The sequence below is a fragment of the Pongo abelii genome, chromosome 6 (assembly GCF_028885655.2).
Source record: "Pongo abelii isolate AG06213 chromosome 6, NHGRI_mPonAbe1-v2.0_pri, whole genome shotgun sequence".
NCBI classification, from domain to species: Eukaryota; Metazoa; Chordata; class Mammalia; order Primates; family Hominidae; genus Pongo; species Pongo abelii.
The window spans coordinates 25,215,787-25,240,191 of NC_071991.2; the positions used below are offsets into that span (position 1 = coordinate 25,215,787).

The following is a 24,405-nucleotide window of genomic DNA, read 5'->3' on the forward strand; positions in this document are numbered from 1 at the left end:
TAGCCTAGACAACATGGTGAAACCCTGTCTCCAATAAAAATACAAAAATTACATGTCTGTGGTGGCAGGCACCTGTAGTTGCAGCTACTCGGGAGGCCGAGGCAGGAGAATCGCTTGAACCCAGGAGGCGGAGGTTGCAGTAAGGGGAGATCATGCCACCGCACTCCAGCCTGGGTGACAGAGTGAGACTTTCTCTCAACAAACAAACAAACAAACAAAAAACAACAACAAAAAAACAGCACTAAACTAGGAGCCACAAGGCCTGAGAGCAGGCTTGTTAGTCATCAGCTCTGGGCAATTCACCTGTCTTTGTCTGTATTTATTCATCCACCATCCCCAAAAGCACAGAGGGAGATGGGTGAAGGTGTTAACCTTGTGCAGCTCGCGGGCGCATGCGCGCTCCAGGAAGCCCAGCAGCCCCGCCTCCAGTTCCGATTGGCTGCGCGTGGCGGTCGGTACTCTGTGACGCCATAGGAGCGCGCCCCCAGTGACGTCTTAGGGAGCGACTTCAGTGAGGGCTCAGAGGCGCGCCTTCGGCAACGTCATACAAGCTGGCTTTCCGCGACGTCACAGACGCGCGCCTTCTGCGACGTCACAGACGCGCGCCTTCTGCGACGTCACAGACGCGCGCCTTCTGCGACGTCACAGACGCGCGCCTTCTGCGACGTCACAGACGCGCGCCTTCTGCGACGTCACAGACGCGCGCCTTCTGCGACGTCACAGACGCGATGTAATACCTGGAGCTGGTCAGTCTCCTCACAGTGGAGCTTGGTAACCGCGACCTCCTTTCCAGGTCCTGTGTATTGCTGGCTGGAGAAGGGTAGTTGACAAACTCCCACCCAGTACAGTATGTCCGTCAAAAAAAGGAAACAGTGTCCGGTGGCGGCGGAGGCGAGAGGATCCTTTCAGGCCAAGAGCAGCCTGTTAACCTGGCGCGACCCCATCTCTTTAGTCTCACCTCAGCTGCCCAGCTACTTGAACCCCGAGGTTCAAGGCTCCAGTGAGCTATGACCCCACCACAGCACTCCAGCCTGCGAGACTGAGGTAACCCGTGTCTAAAAAAGTAAAAAAGGAAACTATCCAAGTGTGCAACAGGGAGGGACTGCTTAAAGAAAACATGAGGCTGGTTGGGCCCAGTTATCCCAGCACTTTGGGAGGCCGAGGTGGGAGGATGGCTTGGGCTCGGGAGTTCGAGACCCGCCTGGGCAGCAGGATGAAACCCCATCTCTAGAAAAGATACACAAATTAGCTGGGCGTGGTGCACACCTGGCCTGATTTTTTTGTTTTTTTGTAGAGATGGGGGTCTCGCTATTTTGCCCAGGCCGGTCTCAAACTCCTGGGTTCACTGATATTCTCACCTGGGCCTTTAGACTTGTAGAGATTACAGGCGTGAGTCACCGTGTCCCACCTGGGTTATGCTATTTAATAAAATAATGTGTTCCGCCTGGCGTGGTGGCTCACGCCTGTAATCCCAGCACTTTGGGAGGCAGAGGTGGGTGGATCAGCTGAGGTCAGGAGTTCGAGACCAGCCTGACCAATATGGAGAAACCCTGTCTCTACTAAAAATGCAAAATTCACCAGGTGTGCTGTTGCATGGCTGTAATCCCAGCTACTTGGGCCCAGTAATTGAACCCCTCAGACCTGAGGATGAGAAAGCTTGCCTCAGTTCTTCCCCAGGTGATCAGCCCAGGGGTAAGGAAGGAGAGGCCGGAAAAGAGGACCCACGAGAAGGGCCCCCTCCTGGAGTTTGAGGCCCACTCCCTCCTGCCCCGGCCTCTCCTCTGTCCCACTCCCTGCTCTGCCCCACTCCTGTAGCCATGGCCATGAGGGGCTGTGTTTGAGTACAGGCCCCAGCAGCAGCCCTAAGCCAAAAGTGGGCAGGCTCACCTGCAGGGGATCAGAGTAACATGGCAGGAAGTAAGAGTGAAAGCCGCCCTGGAACCGCGCCTCTCTGCCCCCTCACGTCACTTGGGTGCACTCCTCCCTCACCTCACTCAGGCAGCAGCATCATGAGTTCTATGGGAGTGATGTCCTGCTCCCTCTGCTGCCTCTTTTTAGTCTTGGGGCTACCATAACACTTTCCCTTCCCCAGTCCTGCCAACCTGGTGGGACATTGGGCTTCCCTCTCCCAGTGTCCTGGGGACAGACCTGTCCTGTATCATACCCACAGAGAGACCCTTTTTTTCTCCAGGGCTTGAGGATCAGCCAGGTTTCATGAGTTAAATGCAGATCTGAATCATACCAAGCTGAGAGTGGGGTACACACTCTCCTCTACTGAAAAGTAGGGAGAGATTCCAACGTGGTTAGAGGGAGAGTGGGGCAGAACCAGACCAGACAAGGAGTGGTCACCTGGAAAAAGCCTGACATCAAAGGCCTTGGTGAGTGCTGTGTGCGGTGGCTCACTCCTCAGCCCTTTGGGAGGCTGAGACAGGTGGATCACTTGAGGCGAGGAGTTTGAATCCAGCCTGGGCAACATGGCAAAACCCCATCTCTGCTAAAAATACAAAAATTAGCTAGGCATGCTGTGCTCCTGTAATCCCTGTTACTCTGGAGGCTGAGGCAGGAGAATCGCTTGAACTGAGGAGGCGGAGGTCAAAGTGAGCCGACATTGTGCCACTGCACTCCAGTCTGGGAGACAGAGTGAAATTGTGTCTCCAAAAAAAAAAGAAAAGAAAAGAAAAGAAAATGGCCTTGGCAGAAGGACCTGCCTGGCAGTGCCTTTCCTCATTTCCCCTGGGTAGGCCTCTGCCATGAGGAGGTGCTTCCTTCTTCCTTTCCATGGCCCACAGCAAAGGACTGTGTGCTTCTAAGGGGGGTTGGGTGGGGGACTGTTGACAGAACTGGAAACCTTCTTCAGGTGGGGTTTTTGTTGTTGTTGAGATGGAGCCTCACTCTGTCACCCAGGCTGGGGTGCAGTGGGACAATCTTGGCTCACTGCAAACTCTGCCCCACCCTGGGTTCAAACAGTTTCCATGTCTCAGCCTCCTGAGTAGCTGAGATTATAGGTATGTGCCACCACACCCAGCTAATTTTTGTATTTTTTTTAGAGACCGGGTTTCATCATGTTGGCAAGGCTGGTCTCGAATTCCTGACCTCAAGTGATCCACCCACCTGGGCCTCACAAAGTGCTGGGCTTACAGGCGTGAGCCACCATGCCCAGCCCCTTCAGGTGGGTTTTGAGGCTTCAGTACAATACTAGTTTCCCGTGGCTGCTGCAACAAATTACCACACACTAAATGTCAGTGCTTTTTATAAGGTGAAACAGATTATCTTGTGGGGCTTTTGTTGTGATGGTGATTTATTAGATTAGTTTAAAGACAGTAATGCTCAGGTGTTGTAAAATTATAAAAACAATCTTCACATTTCATATTTTTTTCTTGAGACAAAGTTTTGCACTTGTTGTTCAGGCCGGAGTTGCAATCTCAGCTCACCACAACCTCTGCCTCCCAGATTCAAGAGATTTTGCTGCCTCAGCCTCCCAAGTATCTGGGACTACAGGGGTGCGTCACCATGCCCAGGTAATTTTTGTACTTTAGTAGAGACGGGGTTTCACCATGTTGGCCAGGATGATCTTGATCTCTTGACGTTGTGATCTGCCTGCCTCGGACTCCCAAAGTGCTGGGATTACAGGTGTGAGCCACCCCTCAGCCCACATTTTATAACTTTAAAGCAGTGTTAATGGTAATTGCCTTAGGGAAAGATACTTTTGTTGTGATACGTAAGTATTATATTCAAGTATATTGTACAGCAAAAGATATTAAACCTAAGTGAGCAATAATGTATTATATGGTACACTTAAAACTTTAGTACAGATATTCGTGTTTAGCAAATTGACCTTAACACATAATGATGACAAAAAAATGGAGCTGTTCTGATGATACACCATTGGTTATGCCTGAATTTAATACTCTCCATGCTCTTGACTTTTTCATTTTTTTCATTGAAACAGAGTCTTGCTCTGTCACCTAGGCTGGAGTGCAGTGGTGCAATCATAGCTCACTGCAACCTTCACCACTCAGGTTGATCCTCCTATCACAGCCTCCCTAGCAGCTGGGACTACAGGTGATTACCACCATGCCTGGCTAATTTTTGTATTTTTAGTAGAGATGGGGTTTCACCATGTTGGCCCGGCTGGTCTCAAAGTCCTGACCTCAGGTGATTCACCTGCCTCGGCCTCCCAAAGCAGGTTACAGGCATGAGCCACTGCGCCTGGGTGCCTCTTGACTTTTTATAGTTGTTATATTATTTTAATCTTAAGTAAATAAATGTTAGCTGAAATGATGCAGTTCAGGAGAATCTTCTGCTTCTGTTACTAAAAAAAGTTATTTTTATAAGTCCAATAAGGTTACACTAATGTTATGTTTAGAAAATATTACCTTTTCCGGCCAGGCATGGTGGCTCACGCCTGTAATCCCAGCACTTTAGGAGGCTGAGGTGGATGGATCACCTGAGGTCAGAAGTTCAAGACCAGCCTGACCAATATGGTGAAACCCTGTCTCTACAAAAATACAAAAATTAGTTGGGTGTGGTGGCTGGTGCCTGTAGTCCCAGCTACTTGGGAGGCTGAGACGAGAGAATTGCTTGGACCTGGCAGGTCGAGGTTGCAGTGAGCCAAGATCCTGCCACTGCACTCCATCCTGGGTGATAGGGTGAGACTCCATCTCAAAAAAAAAAAAAAAAAAGTAAAAGAAAATATTACCTCTTCCATGTAATGCTATATGTATTAAATAATATTAGCTGGTATGTTTTTCTGGCTTTATAATATGGTTCAGATTTGTGTAGAAATTCTGGCTGTATCTACATTGCCTTAAAGTAATGGGATATTTCTTTTGTTTTTTTTCTTCAGCTGGAGTTTTGCTCTTGTCACCCATGCTGGAGTGTAATGGTGTGATCCTGGCTCACTGCAATCTCTGCCTCCCAGGTTCGAGTGATTCTTCTAGCTCAGCCTCCTGAGTAGCTGGGATGACAGGCATCTGCCACAATACCTGGCTAATTTTTGTATGTTTGGTAGAGACAGGGTTTCACCATGTTGGCCAGGCTGGTCTTGAACTCCTGACTTCATGATCTGTCTGCCTCAGCCTTCCAAAGTGTTGGGATTACAGGTGTGAGCCACTGCGCCTGGCACCTGTGACTAATATTATTTCTAAGATCTGGAGTGCATTTATTACTGAAACAATGCTGACATACACTGCACCTAAAAAGGAAGAACTAGACATTCATTAAAGCCAGGAAAAAGCAGAATTCAGTGTGCTTAAGAACCGCTCCCATGGACAGGTACAATGGCTCATGCCTGTACTCCCAGCACTTTGGGAGACTGAGGTGGGAGTATTCCTTGAGGCTGAGTTCAAGATCAGCCTGGGCAACATAGCAAGACCCCATATCTTTTTTATTTTTTAGACATGGTCTCACCCTGTCATCCAGGTTGGCGTGCAGTGGTATGATCTTGACTCACTACAGTCTCTGCCTCCTAAGCTCAAGTGATCCTCCCACCTCAGCCTCCCTAGTAGGAGGGACAACGGGTGTGTGTCACCACATCTTGCTAATCATCTCTATTAAAAAAAAAAAGTGGCCAAACACAGTGGCTCACACCTGTAATCCCAGCACTTTGGGAGGCTGAGGCGGGAGGACCGCCTGAGGTTAGGAGTTTGAGACCAGCCTGGCTAACATGGTAAAACCCCATCTCCAGTAAAAATAAAAAAATTAGGTGCGTGTGGTGGCAGGCGTCTGTAGTCCCAGCTACTCGTGAGGCTGAGGCAGGAGAATCACTTGAACACGAGAGGTGGAGGTTGCATGGGCCGAGATCATGCCACCGCAATGCAGCCTGGGCAACTGAGTGAGACTTTCTCTCCAAAAAAAAAAAAAATCACTTAACTAGGAGTCACACAGCCTGAGAGCAGGCTTCTTACTGATCAGCTCTGGGCAGATCACCTGTCTGTGCCTGTATTTATTCATCCACAATCCCCAAAAGCTCAGAGGAAGTTGAGGGAAAGTGTAAATCTCTAGATAAGGGCAGGACATCTCTGCTGCAGCCTTGAATCTGGGACTCCCCGTGGGGTGAGGGCCCCTGAGGCCATCTGTCCTTGGCACTCCCAGGGGCGTTAGCATTGTGGTCAGGTGCTGCATCCACAAGCCCACGAGCCAGGAGCATGCTGTGAAGGTCAGCATCACCAGTGGAGGCAGCTTCACCCCCAAGGAGGTGCAGGAGCTGCGAGAAGCCACACTGAAGGAGGTTGACATCCTGCACAAGGTCTCAGGGCACCCCAACATCAGTGAGTGAGGGCCCCAAGCCCCACGGTGGTATGACCCCCTGTGATTCTGCCCTGACAGCCCAAGCCAGGGAATGTGGCCCCACCACTCAGCCAGTTAGAACCACCCAGGCTCAAGGCTCCCAGCTGTACCCTCACTGCTTTGACAGAAGGGGTCCCAGGCAGGGATGGTTGCAGGTGAGGGGATGGGGGTTTGATGTCCCTGGGCTAAATGCGCCAGGTGTGCTGGTGCATGCCTGTAATCCCAGCCACTCAGGAGGCTGAGGCAGGAGCGTCACTCGAGCCCAGTAGTTTGAGGATGCAGTGAGCTGTGATTGCACTTTGCATTCCAGCGTGGGTGAGACTGTGAGACCCTGTCTGTAAAAATAATAACAATAATAATAATAAAGTTGCTTGAGGCTGAGTTCAAGATCAGCCTGGGCAACATAGCAAGACCCCATATCTTTTTTATGTTTTAGGCATGGTTTCACCCTGTCATCCATGTCAACATGCAGTGGTATGATCTTGACTCACTACAGTCTCTGCCTCCTAGGCTCAAGTGATCCTCCCACCTCAGCCTCCCTAGTAGGAGGGACAACAGGTGTGTGTCACCACATCTTGCTAACCATCTCTACTAAAAAAAAAAAAAAGTGGCCAAGCACAGTGGCTCACACCTGTAATCCTGGGCCTGCCCACACCCGGGTTGATATCCTTTGAGCACCCTCCTGATTCCCCTGTCAGCTTTTGAAGTTAGCCGACAGCAGCCTCGGTCCCTGACCCCCGTGCCCCAGCTGCCCCTGCCTGGGCTCCCCTGCTACTTGAGATGAACTAGCCATTTCCATTTCGGTACAGCTGAAGGACACTTATGAGACCAACAGTTTCTTCTCCTTGGGAGACTGAGGCGGGCAGATCACCTGAGGTCAGGAGTTCGACACCAGCCTGGCCAGCATGGTGAAACCCTGTCTGTACTAAAAATACAAAAAATTAGCCGGGCATGGTTGCAGGTGCCTGTAATTCCAGCTACTTGGGAGGCTGAGGCAGGAGAATAGCTTGAACCTGGGAGGTGGAGGTTGCAGAGAGCCGAGATTACACCACTGCACTCAAGCCTGGGGGATACTTTAGTCCCAGCTACTCAGGAGGCTAGTGTGTGAGGATAGCTTGAGCCCAGGAGGTTGAGGCAGCAGTAGCGGCAGCAAGCTATGATTGTTCCACTGCACTCCAGTCTGGGTAACAGAGCGAGACCCCAATCTCTACAAAGAAGCTTTTTTTTCTTTTATGAGCTGGAGTCTTGCCGTGTCTCCCGGGTTGGAGTGCAGTGACGCGATCTCCGCTCACTGCAACCTCTGCCTTCGAGGTTCAAGCAATTCTCCTGCCTCAGCGTCTGAAGTAGCTGGGACTACAAGCGTGTGCCACCACGTCCGGCTAATTTTTGTATTTTTAGTAGAGATGGGGTTTCACCATGTTGGCCAGGCTGGGCTCAAAATCCTGGTCTCAAGTGATCTGTCTGCCTCAGCCTCCCACAGTGCTGGGATTATAGGTGTGAGGCACCATACCCGGCCTCAATTCACAAACGTTTATTTGGAACATTGACTGTAGGCCAGTGTGGTGCCAGGAGATGCAAGGATGAGTGAGAAACAGTTCCAGGCCCCAAGGAGAACATCCCCTGGGGCAGGAGGGCTGACAGCTTCTTTGTGTTCCATTCTCAGAGCCACTCGGAGTTCCCTTGCTGAGGATCTGAGCATGACCCGGGACAAGGCACTGCCGGACTCTCTTTCCGCAAAGGACTTCCATGACAATTATTAGCCCAATGAGATCCTGGGCAGGTAAGGCCCAAGCTTTCCCCATGAAGTGCTGTCCTAGGCTCCAGCAGGCCCTGTAGGCTACAGCCACCTCTGCTGCACAGCAAGTACTGACCCCACTTTCATTCCCAAAGTGCTGTCCACTTGAAGAAACCCTTGGTTTGCGGTCCTGCCCTCCCGAGGCCAGGACAGATAAGAGAAACCTCTCCCAACAAAAAGTTCCCAGGGGTAGGTGCAACGGCTCATGTCTGTACTCCCAGCACTTTGGGAGGCTGAGGCCGGAGGATTGCTTGAGGCTGAGTTCAAGATCAGCCTAGGCAACATAGCAAGACCCCATATCTTTTTTATTTTTTAAACAGGGTCTCACCCTGTCATCCAGGTTGGCATGCAGTGGTATGATCTTGACTCACTACAGTCTCTGCCTCCTAGGCTCAAGTGATCCTCCCACCTCAGCCTCACTAGTAGGAGGGACAATAGGTTTGTGCCACCACATCTTGCTAACCATCTCTATTTAGAAAAAAAAAAAAAAAGCAGCCAGGCACAGTGGCTCACACCTGTAATCCCAGCACTTTGGGAGGCTGAGGCGGGAGGACCGCCTGAGGTTAGGAGTTTGAGAGCAGCCTGGCTAACATGGTGAAACCCTGTCTCCAATAAAGATACAAAAATTAGATGTGTGTGGTGGCAGGCGCCTGTAGTCCCAGCTACTCGGGAGGCTGAGGCAGGAGAATCACTTGAACCCAGGAGGTAGAGGTTGCCGTGAGCCGAGATTGTGTCACCGCACTCCAGCCTGGGCAACTGAGTGAGACTTTCTCTCCAAAAAAAAAAAAAAAAAAAGAAGAGTACTAATCTAGGAGTCACACGGCCTGAGAGCAGGCTTGTTACTCATCAGCTCTGGGCAGATCACCTGTCTGTGCCTGTATTTATTCATCCATCATCCCCAAAGCTCAGAGGACGATGGTGTAAATTGTAATTCTTGTGGCCACTCCCCCATGTATGCGCGCTCCAGGAAGGCTGAGCAGCCCCGCCTTCACTTCCGATTGGCTGCGTGTGAGGGTCGGTCCTCTGTGACGCCATAGGGGCGCGCCTTCGTTGACGTCTCAGAGGCGCCCTTTCCAAAAGTCCTGTGAGCTGGCATTCTGTGACGTCACAGGGGCGGTGTAGTGCCTGGAGATGGTCAGTCTTCTGACAGTGGAGCCTGGTAACCACCACCTCCTCTCCAGGTCCTGTGTATTGCTGGCTGGAGAAGGGTAGTTGACAAACTCCCACCCAGCACAGTGTGTATGTCTGTCAAAAATAGGAAACTGTGTCCAGTGGCGGCCGAGACAGGAGGATTCTTTCAGGCCAAGAGCAGCCTGTTAACCTGGCGCGACCCCATCTCTTTAGTCTCACCTCAGCTTCCCAGCTACTTGAACCCCGGTTCAAGGCTCCAGTGAGCTATGACCCCACCACAGCACTCTAGCCTGCGAGACTGAGGTAACCCCTGTCTAAAAAAGTAAAAAAGGAAACTATCCAAGTGTGCAACAGGGAGGGACTGCTTAAAGAAAACATGAGGCTGGTTGGGCCCAGTTATCCCAGCATTTTGGGAGGCCGAGGTGGGAGGATGGCTTGGGCTCAGAAGTTCGAGACCCGCCTGGGCAGCAGGATGAAACCCCATCTCTACAAAAGGTCCAAAAATTAGCTGGGCGTGGTGCACGCCTAGCCTGATTTTTGTATTTTTTGTAGAGATGGGGCTCTCGCTATGTTGCCCAGGCCGGTTTCAAACTCCTGGGTTCACTGATATTCTCACTTTGGCCTTCAGACTTGTTGGGATTGCAGGCATGAGCCACCGTGCCCCACCTGGGTTATGCTGTTTAATAACGTAAGAAAGTGTTTGGCCCCACATGGTGGCTCACGCCTGTAATCCCAGCACTTTGGGAGGCCGAGGTGGGTGGGTCACCTGAGGTCAGGAGTTCGAGACTAGCCTGGCCAACAGGGAGAAACTCAGTCTCTACAAAAAATAAAAAAATTAGCCGGGTGTGGTGGCACATGCCTGTAGTCCCAGGTGCTCGGGAGGCTGATACTGGAGAATCGCTTGAACTGGGAAGTGGAGGTTGCCGTGAGCAGAGATCACACCAAGCACCCCAGCCTGGGCGACACATCGAGACTAAAGTTTGAGACCAGCCCAGGCTATGTAGTGAAACCCTTTCTGTACAAAAACAACAACAACAACAACAAAAAGCCAACAAAAAGCCAGGTGTAACTGTCCACCTGTGGCCACAGCTACTTAGGAGGCTAAGGCAGGAGGATCACTTGCGGCCAGGAGCTCAAGGCTGCAGTGAGCTATAATCATCCTGCTGCTCTCCATCCTGAGCAATAGAATGAAACCATTTCTCTAGATAGTTAGCTAGCTAGCTAGATAATTGATACGTAGTTTTCTTTTCTTTTTTTTTTTTTTCTTGAGACAGAGTCTTGTTCTGTCACATAGGATGGAATGCAGTCGTGTGATCTTGGCTCACCTGCTCACTGCAACCTTTGCCTTCTGGGTTCAAGCGATTCTTCTGCCTGCCTGAGTAGCTGGGAATTATAGGCACACGCCACCATGCCTGGCGAATTTTTTATATTTTTAGTAGAGATGGAGTTTCACTATGTTGGTCAGGCTGGTCTTGAACTCCTGACCTCATCATCCACCCACCTCAGCCTCCCAAAGTGCTGGGATTACAGGTGTGAGCCATGGTGCCCAGCCAATTATGTAGTTTTCTATCAGAAATTTTTTTCCTGGATTTGAACATGTTTTTCTAAAGTAGCATTCAACACATCAGCATTTTACAGTGTTATTAGTTGTTAATATGATTTTGTTTTTCTAAAATACAGTATCCTTTACAAAAGCAGTTTTGTCTTTCAAAGCACATAGATAAGTCCTCAAGTGAATTGGTCTGATGTTGACGACTTTGGTACCATTTTGTCCACTTGATTGAAACAGTTGGTAATTTCAGGTCACTATTGGCCTTAGAGGAAGAGCCCAAAGGCAGCAAGCCAGGGCGCTGGTGTCCAGTTGCCTTCTAGAAGCATTTTCACCTTCCCTTAAGGTTTCCCTTGATGAATATAGAAGTATTGTATGTAGAATTGACCCAGTGCTGCCCTGGCAACTTTGTAGATTAGGCCAAATTTACATTTCTTACCTTTATGAGAAGCACCCTGGTAGGCTAGTGGATTTACACACAAAGTCTGATCTCAGCTGCACCGTCCAGAAATGCAACATGGTCCAATCAAGTAACATTCTCTGAGCCAGTTTCTTTAGCTGTAAAATAAGAATAACAAGTATACTCATCTAAAAAGACAGCTTATTGTATCTGAGTGGTCCTTTATTTTCTACGAAACTGTCTTTAACACAGTAATTATTTTCATTGCCATACCACATTTTTTGTTTTATTTATTTATTTTGAGATGGAATCTGGTTTTTTGTTTTTGTTTGCGATGGAGTCTCACTGTTGTCACCTAGACTGGAGGGCAGTAGCATGATCTCGGCTCACTGCAACCACCGCCTCCCAGTTTCAAGTGATTCTCCTGTCTCAGCCTCCTGAGATGCTGGGATTACAGGTGGCCACCATCACACCTGGCTAATTTATTTATTTATTTATTTTAGTAGAGATGGGGTTACATCATGTTGCCCAGGCTGGTCTCAAACTCCTGACCTCAAGTGATCCACCCACCTTGGCCTCCCAAAATGCTGGGATTATAGGCATGAGCCACCGAGCCCAGCTCATTTTTAGAAAAGGATTTCTTGGCCAGTCTCAGTGGCTCGCACCTGTAGTCCCAGCACTTTGGGAGGCAGAGGTGGGTGGATCAACTGAGGTCAGGAGTTCGAGACCAGCCTGACCAACATGGAGAAACCCTGTCTCTACTAAAAATGCAAAATTAGCCAGGCGTGGTGGTGCATGCATGTAATCCCAGCTACTTGGGCCCAGTAATTGAACCCCTCAAACCTGAGGATGAGAAAGCTTGCCTCAGTTCTTCCCCAGGTGATCAGCCCAGGGATAAGGAAAGAGAGGCCGGAAAAGAGGACCTATGAGAAGGGCCCCCTCCTGGAGTTTGAGGCCCACTCCCTCCTGCCCCAGCCTCTCCTCTATCTAGGACTCCTCCCTGCTCTGCCCCACTCCTGGATCCATGGCCATGGCGGGCTGCGTTTGAGCACAGGCCCCAGCAGCAGCCCTAAGCCAAAAGTGGGCAGGCTCACCTGCAGGGGATCAGAGTAACATGGCAGGAAGTAAGGGTGAGAGCTGCCCTGGAACCACGCCTCTCTGCCCCCTCACGTCACTCAGGTGCACTCCTCCCTCACCTCGCTCAGGCAGTGGCATGAGTTCTATGGGAGTGATGTCCTGCTCCCTCTGCTGCCTCTTTTTAGTCTTGGGGCTACCATAACACTTTCCCTTCCCCAGCGCTGCCAACCTGGTGGGACATTGGGCTTCCCTCTCCCAGGGTCCTGGGGACAGACCTGTCCTGTATCATACTCACAGAGAGACCTTTTTTTCTCCAGGGCTTGAGGATCAGCCAGGTTTAATGAGGTACATGCAGATCTGAATCATACCAAGCTGAGATTGGGGTACACACTCTCCTCTACTGAAAAGTAGGGAGGGATTCCAACGTGGTTAGAGGGAGAGTGGGGCAGAACCAGACCAGATAAGGAGTGGTCACCTGGAAAAAGCCTGCCACCAAAGGCCTTGGTGAGTGCTGCGTGCGGTGGCTCACTCCTCAGCACTTCGGGAGGCTGAGATAGGTGGATCACTTGAGGCGATGAGATTGAGTCCAGCCTGGGCAACATGGCAAAACCCCATCTCTGCTAAAAATACAAAAATTAGCTAGACATTCTATGTTCCTGTAATCCCAGCTACTCGGGAGGCTGAGGCAGGAGAATTACTTGAACTGGGTAGGCAGAGGTTGAAGTGACCTGAGATCGTGCCACTGCATTGCAGTCTGGGAGACAGAGTGAAATTGTGCCCCCCAGCCCCAAGAAAAAAAAAAAAAAGAAGCCTTGGCAGAAGGACCGGCCTGGCAGTGCCTTCCCTTGAGTTTCTCCTGGGTAGGCCTCTACAATGAGGAGGCGCTTCCGTCTTCCTCTCCATGGCCCACAGCAAAAGACTGTGTGCTTCTGAGAGGTTGGGTGGGGGACTGTTGACAGAACGGAAACCTTCTTCAGGTGGGGTTTTGTTTTGTTTTGTTTTATTTTGTTTTGTTTTGTTTTGTTGTTGTTGAGATGGAGCCTCACTCTGTCACCCAGGCTGGCGTGCAGTGGCACAATCTTGGCTCACTGCAACCTCCGCCTCACCCTGGGTTCAAACAGTTTCCATGTCTCAGCCTCCTGAGTAGCTGAGATTATAGGCATGTGTCACCACACCCAGCTAATTTTTGTAATTTTTAGAGACGGGGTTTCACCATGTTGGCAAGGCTGGTCTCGAATTCCTGACCTCAAGTGATCCACCCACCTGGGCCTCACAAAGTGCTGGGCTTACAGGCATAAGCCACCATGCCCAGCCCCTTCATGTGGGTGTTGAGGCTTCAGTACAATACTAGTTTCCTGTGGCTCCTGCAACAGATTACCACACACTAAATGTCAGTGCTTTTTATAAGGTGAAACAGATTATCTTGTGGGGCTTTTGTTGTGATGGTGATTTATTAGATTATTTAGTTTAAAGACAGTATTGCTCAGGTGTTGTAAAATTATAAAAACAATTCTCACATTTTATATATATATTTTTTTTTGAGACAAACTTTCGCACTTGTTGTTTAGGCTGGAGTTGCAATCTCAGCTCACCACAACCTCTGCCTCCCAGATTCAAGAAATTCTCCTGCCTCAGCCTCCCAAGTAGCTGGGACTACAGGGGTGCATCACCACGCCCAGGTAATTTTTGTACTTCAGTAGAGACGGGGTTTCACCATGTTAGCCAGGATGGTCTTGATCTCTTGACGTTGTGATCTGCCTGCCTCGGACTCCCAAAGTGCTGGGATTACAGGTGTGAGCCACACCTCAGCCCACATTTTATAACTTTAAAGCAGTATTAATGGTAATTGCCTTAGGGAAAGATACTTTTGTTGTGATATATAAGTATGATATTCAGGTATATTGTACGGCAAAGGACATTAAACCTAAGTCAGCAATAATGTGTTATATGGTACACTTAAAACTTTAGTACAAATATTCGTGTTTAGCGAATTGACCTTAACGTATAATGATAGCAAAAAAAATGGAGCTGTTCTGATGATAGACCATTGGTTATGTCTGAATTTAATACTCTCCGTGCTCTTGACTTTTTCTTTTTTTTCTTTGAAACAGAGTCTTGCTCTGTCACCCAGGCTGGAGTGCAGTGGTGCAATCATAGCTCACTGCAACCTCCACCACTCAGGTTCAAGTGATCCTCCCATCACAGCCTCCCTAGTAGCTGGGACTACAGGTGATTGCCACCATGCCTAGCTAATTTTTGTATTTTTAGTAGAGATGGGGTTTCACCATGTTGGCCCGGCTGGTCTCAAAGTCCTGACCTCAGGTGATTCACCTGCCTCGGCCTCCCAAAGTATTTGGGTTATAGGCATGAGCCACTGTGCCTGGCTACCTCTTGACTTTTTATAGCTGTTATATTATTTTAATCTTAAGTAAATAAATGTTAGCTGAAATGATACAGTTCAGGAGAATCTTCTGCTTCTGTTACTAAAAAAAGTTATTTTTATAAGTCCAATAAGGTTACGCTAATGTATATGTTTGGAAAATATTACCTTTTCCGGCCAGGCATGGTGGCTCACGCCTGTAATCCCAGCACTTTGGGAGGCTGAGGTGGACGGAGCTCCTGAGGTCAGGAGTTCAAGACCAGCCTGACCAATACGATGAAACCCCGTCTCTACAAAAATATATAAATTAGTCAGGTATGGTGTCGGGTGCCTATAGTCCCGGCTACTCAGGAGGCTGAGACAGAAGAATTGCTTGGACCCAAGAGGCGGACGTTGCAGTGAGCCGAGATTCTGCCACTGCACTCCATCCTGGGTGATAGGGCGAGAGTCTGTCTCAAAAAAAAAAAAAAAGAAGTAAAAGAAAATATTACCTCTTCCATTTAGTGCTATATGTATTAAATAATATTAGCTAGTATGTTTTTCTGGCTTTATAATGTGGTTCAGACTTCTGTAGAAATTCTGGCTGTATCTACATTGCCTTAAAGTAATGGGATATTTCTTTTTCTTTTCTTTTTCTTTTTTTTTTTTTTTTCAGCTGGGGTTTTGCTGTTGTCACCCATGCTGGAGTGCAATGGTGTGATCCTGGCTCACGGCAATCTCTGCCTCCCAGGTTCAAGTGATTCTCCTAGCTCAGCCTCCTGAGTTGCTGGGATGACAGGCACCTGCCACAATGCCTGGATAATTTTTGTATGTTTAGTAGAGACAGGGTTTCACCTTGTTGGCCAGGCTGGTCTTGAATTCCTGACTTCATGATCTGTCTGCCTCAGCCTTCCAAAGTGTTGGGATTACAGGCATGAGCCACCATGGCCAGCCTGTCTTTTTTTTTTTTCAAAGCCACCCTTGGTAATGAAATGTAAAATATGCACCAGTGAATATTACTTTGCTGAATATTGCCTAGTGAATATTAAGTATTCTCACCCTTCAGACATGAACTTATGAATTCAACACGTGAAGACTTACAACTTGATAAACCAGCTTCAGGCAGTAGGTCTGCAGTCTTAAGTCAGATTAGAAGATTATGTGAAATAATTATTTAATGCTTAACAATGATTTTTTTAATGGTACCTTTCACATGAAATAATATCCCTCTTACTTTTAATTATGTTCCAGGACAGGAGAATTCATGTTGTCAAAATTCTAATACTCTCTTGAACAATAAACTCATTTTCTTTTTATTAACCCATTATAAATACATGTAAGTGTTGCATTTATGGGTAGACAGAACTAAAAGAACAATATTTGTCCTGCTTTTCAGATGCAAGATTTATCTGACATTATGCACTGAACAGTTTATTATTGAAGTCTACACTAGCCAACTGAACAGGCATTCATCAAATGTCCACGATACCCAGGACATAAGAAGGTTCCTTTTAGAGCATGGAGCCATGCGTATCATCTCTTAATTGTTAAGTGTGTTTTGAAAGAAATAGAAATATGATTGATTTTCTTGTTTTGGCTCTAGAGTGGAGTGCAGACAAAAAAGAATGGGATCACACTGTTTAGATTTACTAAAATGGAAGGATTGCCAGCAAGATCGTATCCCTAGTCTCCCCATAGCAAATGGCACCTGCTAGCTGTTTGCTGTTCTTTTTTTTTTTTTTTTTTTGAGGTGGAGTTTTCCTCTGTTGCCCATACTGGAGTTCAGTGGTGTGATCTCAGCTCACTGCAAGCTCCACCTCCTGGGTTCAAGCAATTCTCTCTGCTTCAGCCTCCCAAATAGCTGGGATTACAGGCACCTGCCACCACACCTGCCTAATTTTTTATTTGCAGTAGAGTTTGGGTTTCACCATGTTGGCCAGGCTGGTCTGGAACTCCTGACCTCAGGTGATCTGCCCACCTCAGCCTCCCAAAGTACTGGCATTACGGGCATGAGACAACCTGTCCTGCCTGCTAGTGGTTCTTGAACACACTGAGTTCTGCTTTTTCCTAGCTTTAATGAATGTCTGGTTCTTTTTTTGTGCAGTGTATGTCAGCATTGTTTCGGTAATAAATACATTCTGGATCTTAGAAATAATATTAGTCACAGGTGCCAGGTGCGGTGGCTCATGCCTGTAATCCCAGCACTTTGGGAGGCTGAGGCGGGTGGAGCACTAGGTCAGGAGATTGAGACCCTCCTGGCTAACACGGTGAAACCCTGTCTCTACTAAAAATACAAAAAATTAGCCGGGCGTGGTGGCGGGCGCCTGTAGTCCCAGCTACTCAGGAGACTGAGGCCGGAGAATGGCATGAACCCGGGAGGCGGAGCTTGCAGTGAGCCGAGATCGTGCCACTGCACTCCAGCGTGTGTGACAGAACGAGACTGCATCTCAAAAAAAAAAAAAATAGTCACAGGAAAGAAAAATACTGCCTATTTTATAATAATATTTAATAACCCAAGTTATTAAACCCATTAGATTGAGAAAACTTGTGTTCCTGTGATTTTGATGGGGAAGGAATATGGTATGCCAGAATCACTAAATGATGGAAAATGATGGATCAGCTTTTTTGCAAAAAAATTTGATAAGTCTGTTTTTTTCCCCTTCAACTAAATTATATTACTGAGTAATGTTTTTTATAATGTTTTATTTAGGAAAGTAAATACAATGGGTAGGACTCAGCTTCAGTTTTCTCTTACTGTTCTGTTTTTGAGACAGAGTTTTGCTCATGTTACGCAGGCTGTAGTGCAGTGGTGTGGTCTCAGATCACTGAAACCTCCACCTCCCAGGTTCGAGTGGTTGTCCTGCCTCAGCCTCCCAAGTCGGTGGGATTACTGGCACCTGCCACTATGCCCAGCTAATTTTTGTATTTTTAGTAGAGATGGGGTTTCACCATGTTGGTCAGGCTGGTCTCGAACTTGTGACCTCAGGTGATCCACCTACCTCAGCTTCCCAACATGCTTGGATTGTAGGCATGAACCACAATGCCCAGCCTCTCATACTGTGTTTTTTTGTTTTTTTTTTTTTTGAGATGGAGTCCAGGCTGGAGTACACTGGTGTGATCTCGGCTCACTGCAACCCCTGCCTCCTGGGTTCAAGTGATTCTCCTTCCTCAGCCTCCTGAATAGCTGGGATCACAGGCATGTACCACCACACCCAACTAATTTTTTTTGTATTTCTTGTAGAGACAGGGTTTCACCTTGTTGGCCTGGCTAGTCTTAAACTCCTGACCTCAGGTGATCCACCCGCCTTGGCCTCCCAGAGTGCTGAGATTACAGGTGAGAGCCACTGCACACGGCCAGGAGTGGATTAATTTTATGGTTCACCTTTTAGACCATACAGAACAACTTTCTGACATTGCCATGGCATTTGTAAACTGCCATGGAGTTGATGGGAGTATCGCAGTGAGGACGAGCAGAGGTCACTCTCATGGTTATCTTGGTTTTGGCTGGCTTTTTTTACTGCAACCCATTTTATCAGCAAGGTCTTTATGACGTGTATATTGTGCTGACCTCCCTCACCCTGTGACTTAGAAAGTCTTAACCATCTGGGAATGCAGCTCAGTAGGTCTCAGCCTCATTTTACCCAGCTCCTATTTAAGATCGAGTTGCTGTCTTTCAAATGCCTCTGACAGTATTGCTGCTTTCTTTAAGGTTCCTGAAAGGGAGAGAGGAAATCTTAGATTTTTCATTGCTGTGAACCACTGCAAGTATTGAGGAAATATTTACACTTCCAGCCTCATAATCCTGCAGTCATTTGGCACCTGTGAGTGAGGTGCGGGGGAACTGCCCCATACATTCTGGAGCATTCGATCTGGTGGGGAAACATGTAGTAAGTAGGAGATATTTACAGTGTAAGGTGTTAAGATCTGGGGTAGAATTAAGTAGAATAAGGGGATGGGGAGGTAGGGGGTGTGATTGGGGCAGCCTTGATGATATGTAATGAGCACATTCTGCAGTTGGCCTCACCTCTTTCTAAAACTTCCACTTTTTTTACTCTCAACTTCAACAATTGGTGCTTTTTTATTTTATAGCAAATTCGTTGGAATTAGGTTTATATATTTTCTTGAATTAACAGAATAATTTAATTTAACATCACTCTCTAGTGTGACTGAAAGCCTTTAATCCTTTACTGTTTTTTGTTTATGGGCATATTTGTTTGTACAGCTATAATAATTATTTTATTTTGTGTGGTTTCTCAAAAACACGTTTCTTATATCAAAGAGTCTCTGTACTAGAGTCCTTCAGATTTGGTGCTAATAACATTAAGTAAGAATTTAAGACAAGTCTTGAGATGTTAGAGGAAAGCCAATCTAAGAACACAGAAATTAATTATTAATTTATTTTGAGTTGACATTTAAGTTGAGGTGTGGAGGTGGAGGAGACAGTTGAATAAATGAGTTTGGAAGTAAGGAGAAAGATCTGGGAATAGGTATAATTTTGGATTTTATAGTTGTGTTTTGATAGCAATTGTTGATATTGCCAAAATAATTCATCAATGAGCTCCCTGACAGCTCCCCAACCTTTCTTTCTAAAGAAACAGGATTGACCTGATGTGGTGGCCCATGCCTGTAATCCCAGCATTTTGGAAGGCAGATCACCTGAGGTCGGAGAAACCAGCATGGAGAAACCAGCATGGAGAAACCCCATCTCTGCTAAAAATATAAAATTAGCTGGGTGTGGTGGTGTGTGACTGTAATCCCAGGTATTCGGGAGGCTGAGGCAGGAGAATAACTTGAACCCAGGAGGCAGAGTTTGCAGTGAGCCGAGGTTGCACCATTGCACTCCAGCCTGGGCAACAAGAGTCAAACTCCATCTCAAAAAAAAAAAAGAAACAGGGTCTTGTTATGTTGTCTGGGCTGGACTAGAACTCCTGTGCTCAAGTTATCCTCCTGCCTCAGTCTCCTCAGTCTCCTAAGTAGCTGGGGCTACAGGCACATGCCAGCATGTCCAGCTTTGAGCCACTCCCACCCATCATGTTGCAAAATATTTAAATGTTACAGAGGTGTGAGGGAGAGGTGTATATAAACAGCGCCATGTAAATTGCTTGAATCTTTTTTTTAGAGTTCTGTTTGGATGTGGCTTCAGAGCAGGGATTAGTCAATTCATTTATACTTTTTTCTTTCTTTTTTTTTTTTTGAGGTGGATTCTCACTCTGTCGCCCAGGTTGGAGTGCAGTGGCAAGATCTCAGCTCACTTCAGCCTCCACCTCCTGGGTTCAAGTGATTCTCTTGCCTCAGCCTCCTGAGTAGCTGGGACTACAGGTGCCTGCCACCATACCTGGCTGATTTTTTTTGTTTTTTTGTATTTTTGGCAGAGACAGGCTTTCACCATGTTGACCAGGCTGGTCTCGAACTCCTGACTCATGGGATCCACCTGTCTCGGCCTCCCAAAGTGCTGGGATTACAGGTATGAGTCACTGCGCCTGGCTGTTTTAGTTTACATTTTTAAATTACAATTTTTATACCTATTCAGAAGTAGAGAAAATAGTACAGTGACTGCTAAAATACCCATTCCTCAATTTCTGTGATCTTTAAGATTGTCCCACATTTTGTTCTTCTGTTCTTTTACCTCCCTTTGCAGGAATATTGTAAAGCAAATCAGTCATCACATCATTTTATCTGTTCAGTGTGCATCCCCGAACAGCATTTATGTATTCCTACACAGCCACTATCTCATCACATCTGACAAAATGAACAATGATTTTTTGGTATCAGCTCATATGCAGCTCTTAGTTGAGTTTCCTCACTCTTTTCTTTCTTTTTTTTTTTGAGACAGAGTCTTGCACTGTCGCCCAGGCTGGAGTGCAATGGTGTAATCTCGGCTCACTGCAACCTCTGCCCCCTGTGCTCCAACGATTCTCCTGCCTCAGCCTCCTGAGTAGCTGGGATTACAGGCGCATGCCACCACACCCGGCTAATTTTTGTATTTTTAGTAGAGATGGGGTTTCACCATATTGCCAGGCTGGTCTTGAACTCCTGACCTCAGGTGATCCTCCCACCTCGGCCTCCCAAAGTGCTGGGGTTACAGGTGTGAGCCACTGCACCTAGCCAGGTTTCCTCACTCTTACCTGAACAGTATCTCATTTTCTTATTATCTGAAAAATTTTGCTTTAAATCTGGATCCAAACAATCTTCATGTGCTAACTTTGGTTGTTATGCTTCTTGTAATCTAAACAGGCCTCTGCTTACTTTTTAAATTTCCCATTCCATTAATTCTTTGTGCAAATTTTTTTTTTAATAGCATGCTCACAAGGTTGAAGGAGTAAAGAAGATTGATCTTGTTGTTCCTGTGTAGATGAAAGTTTAGCCTGAAATGTGCCAGTTTGCAGCAGCCAATGGAGGAGGGTTATTACGGTCATGAGCAGTTAGTAGCAAAAGGCTGCTTCCAAATAGTATTTGCAGGCCAGGTGCAGTGGCTCATGCCTGTAATCCCAGCACTTTGGGAGGCTGAGGTGGGTGGATCACTTGAGGTCAGGAGTTTGAGACCAGCCTGGCCAACATGGTGAAACCCCAACTCTACTGAAAAGTACAAAAATTTTAGCCAGGCGTGGTGGCAGGCACCTGTAATCTTAGCTACTCAGGAGGCTGTGGCAGGAGAATCACTTGAACCCAGGAGGCGGAGGTTGAAATGAACCGAGATCATGCTACTGCACTCCAGCCTGGGTGACAAAGCAAGACTCCGTCTCAAAAAAAAAAAAAAAAGAAAAAGCAAATAGTATTTAGGTTGTATTCTTTATTGTCTATAATGATTTTCTTTCTCTTTCTCAGGATATTGAAAAATAGTGTTTAGTCTTTTAAGATCTTAGAGTTATTAAGATTGTCTTGGGACCAGGACAGTTAAATTTGCCAAAATCTGGCTGTTAATGATGGGTCATTTATTGTTATTTATTTATTTATTTTTGAGATGGAGTCTCACTCTGTCAACCAGACTGGAGTGCAGTGGCATGATCTCTGCTCACTGCTAGCTCCGCCTCCCAGGTTCACACCATTCTCCTGCCTCAGCCTCCCAAGTAGCTGGGACTACAGGCATCCACCACCACACCTGGCTAATTTTTTGTATTTTTAGGAGAGATGGGGTTTCACCATGTTAGCCAGGATGGTCTCGATCTCCTGACCTTGTGATCCGCCCACATTGGCCTCCCAAAGTGTTGGGATTACAGGCATGAGCCACTGTGCCTGGCTATTTTTATTATTATTATTATTTTAATTTTTTAAATATTTATCAGCCTTGGGATTCTGATATGTAAAAATGCAAGAATCTTCAAAGATAGAAAACATATACAGTTATCATTAAAATGGGAGAACTCAGAATGTACAATCATGGAGCAGTGCCGTCCACTAGCTCCCCCGCTAACTACAGCTGCAAGCATGATTCTCATGCTCTCTTGTACCTAGTGTTCAACTAGTGACACAGCTTCTTCACTCATGGGGAAGGGCTATCAGCAAATGGCACTGAAGCATGGGGGCTTGAGAAAGATCCCACACACTCGAGGCCATGTTAGACATTTCATGAAAGGATTTAGGTGGGTTACCCCTGGTTTTCTGCCCCAGAGTTTATCAAGACTGATATTAAAGTAAATGCATTGTAAGCCACACATACAAGTTGTGGAGTGAAGGAAACAGAGTGACATTTTTGTTTGTCCTGTTTTATAGGCTCTAATTAAATTGTGGCCTTGTATTGGGGGCAGCATTTTGTGATTATTATTATTTTTATTATACTTTTAAGTTCTGGGGTACATGTGCAGAATGTGCAGTTTTGTTACCTAGCTATACACATGCCATGGTGGTTTGCTGCACCCATCAACCCCTCATCTACATTAGGTATTTCTCCTAATGCTATCCCTTCTTTAGCCCTCCACCCTCTGACAGGCCCCGATGTGAGATACTCCACTCCCTGTGTCCATGTGTTCTCATTGTTCAACTCCCACTTATGAGTGAGAACATGCAGTTTTTAGTTTTCTCTTCTTTAGTCTGCTAAGAATGATGGTTTCCAGCTTCATCCATATTCCTGCAAAGGACATGAACCCATCCTTTTTTACACCTGGCTAGTATTCCATGGTGTATATGTGCCACATTTTCTTTATCCAGTCTATCATTGATGAACTTTTGGGTTAGTTCCAAGTTTTTGCTACTGTGAATAGTGCCACAATGAACATACTTGTGCAGGTGTCTTTATAGTAGAATGATTTATAATCCTTTAGGTGTATGCCCAGTAATGGGATTGCTGGATCAAATGGCATTTCTGGTTCTAGATCCTTGAGGAATCGCTACACTGTCTTCTACAATGGTTGAACTAATTTACACTCCCAAAAAATAGTGTAAAAGCGTTCCTATTTCTCCACATCCCCTCCAGCATCTGCTGTTTACTGACTTTTTAATGATCGCCATTCTAACTGGGGTGGTTTTTATTTGCATTTCTCTAATGACCGGTGATGATAAGCCTTTTTTTGGTATGTTCTTTAGCTGCATAAATGTCTTCTTTTGAGAAGTGTCTGTTCATATCTCAACACTTGATTTTTTTTTTCTTGTAAATTTGTTTAGGTTCTTTGTAGATTCTGGAAATTAGCCCTTTATCAGATGGATAGATTGCACAAATTTTCTCCCATTCTGTAGTTCGCTTGTTCACTCTGATGACAGTTCCTTTTGCTGTGCAGAAGGTCTTTAGTTTTAGTTAGATCTGATTTGTCAGTTTTGGCTTTTGTTGCCATTGCTTTTGGTGTTTTAGTCATGAAGTCTTTGCCCATGCCTATGCCCTAAATGGTATTGCCTAGGTTTTCTTCTAGGGTTTTTAGGGCTTTAGGTCTTACGTTTAAGTCTTTAATCCATCTTAAGTTAATGTTTGTAGAAGGTGTAAGGAAGGGGTCCAGTTTCAGTTTCTGCATATGGCTCAAGCAGTTTTCCCAACACCATTTATTAAATAGGGAATCCTTTCCCCATTTCTTGTTTTTGTCAGGGTTGTCAAAGATCAGATGGTTGTAGATGTGTGGTTTTATTTCTGAGGGCTCTATTCTGTTCCATTGGTCTGTATATCTCTTTTGGTACCAATACCATGCTGTTTCGGTTACTGTAGCCTTGTAGCATAGTTTGAAGTCAGGTAGCCTGATACTTCTAGCTTTGTGCTTTTTGCTTAGGATTGTCTTGGCTCTGTGGGCTCTTTTTTGGTTCCATATGAAATTTAAAGTAGTTTTTCCCAATTCTGTGAAGAAAGTCAATGGTAGCTTGATAGGGATAGCATTGAATGTATAAATTACTTTGGGCAGTATGGCCATTTTCACAATATTGATTCTTCCTATCCATGCCCATGGAATGTTGTTTCATTTATTTGTGTCCTCTCTTATTTCCTTGAGCAGTGGTTTGTAGTTCTCCTTGAAGAGGTCCTTCACATCCCTTGTAAGTTGTATTCCTAGGCATTTTATTCTCTTTGTAGCGGTTGTGAATGGGAGTTCACTCATGATTTGGCTCTCTGTTTGTCTTTTGTTGTTGTGTAGGGATGCACATTGATTTTGTATCCTGAGACTTTGCTGAAGTTGCTTATCAGCTTAAGGAGATTTGGGACTGAGACGATGGGGTTTTCTAAATACACAATCATGTCATCTGGAAACAGAAATTTGACTTCCGCTTTTCCTATTTGAATACCCTTGATTTCTTTCTCTTGCCTGATTACCCTGGCCAGAACTTCTAATGCTATGTTGAATAAGGGTGGTGAGAGAGGGCCTCCTTGTCTTGTGCCAGTTTTCAAAGGGAATGCT

At 46.4% G+C, this 24,405-nt stretch overlaps 1 long non-coding RNA gene and 1 pseudogene across 2 annotated transcripts; both read left to right on the top strand.

Moving 5' to 3' along the window:
• Window positions 1-749: 749 nt before the first annotated feature.
• LOC134759380 (uncharacterized) lies at window positions 750-16,205 on the top strand. Of its 2 annotated transcripts, none has more exons than XR_010140691.1 (3): window positions 750-1,044; window positions 13,809-13,919; window positions 15,996-16,205. It is a non-coding gene; the product is annotated as an uncharacterized LOC134759380 (long non-coding RNA). The 2 variants fall into 2 exon arrangements; XR_010140690.1 differs by lacking the exon at window positions 750-1,044 and adding an exon at window positions 9,194-9,517.
• A 2,103-nt stretch (window positions 16,206-18,308) lies between these two features.
• Window positions 18,309-24,405, top strand: part of LOC100937191 (methyl-CpG-binding domain protein 6-like) — a 56,300-nt pseudogene continuing 50,203 nt past the window's right edge.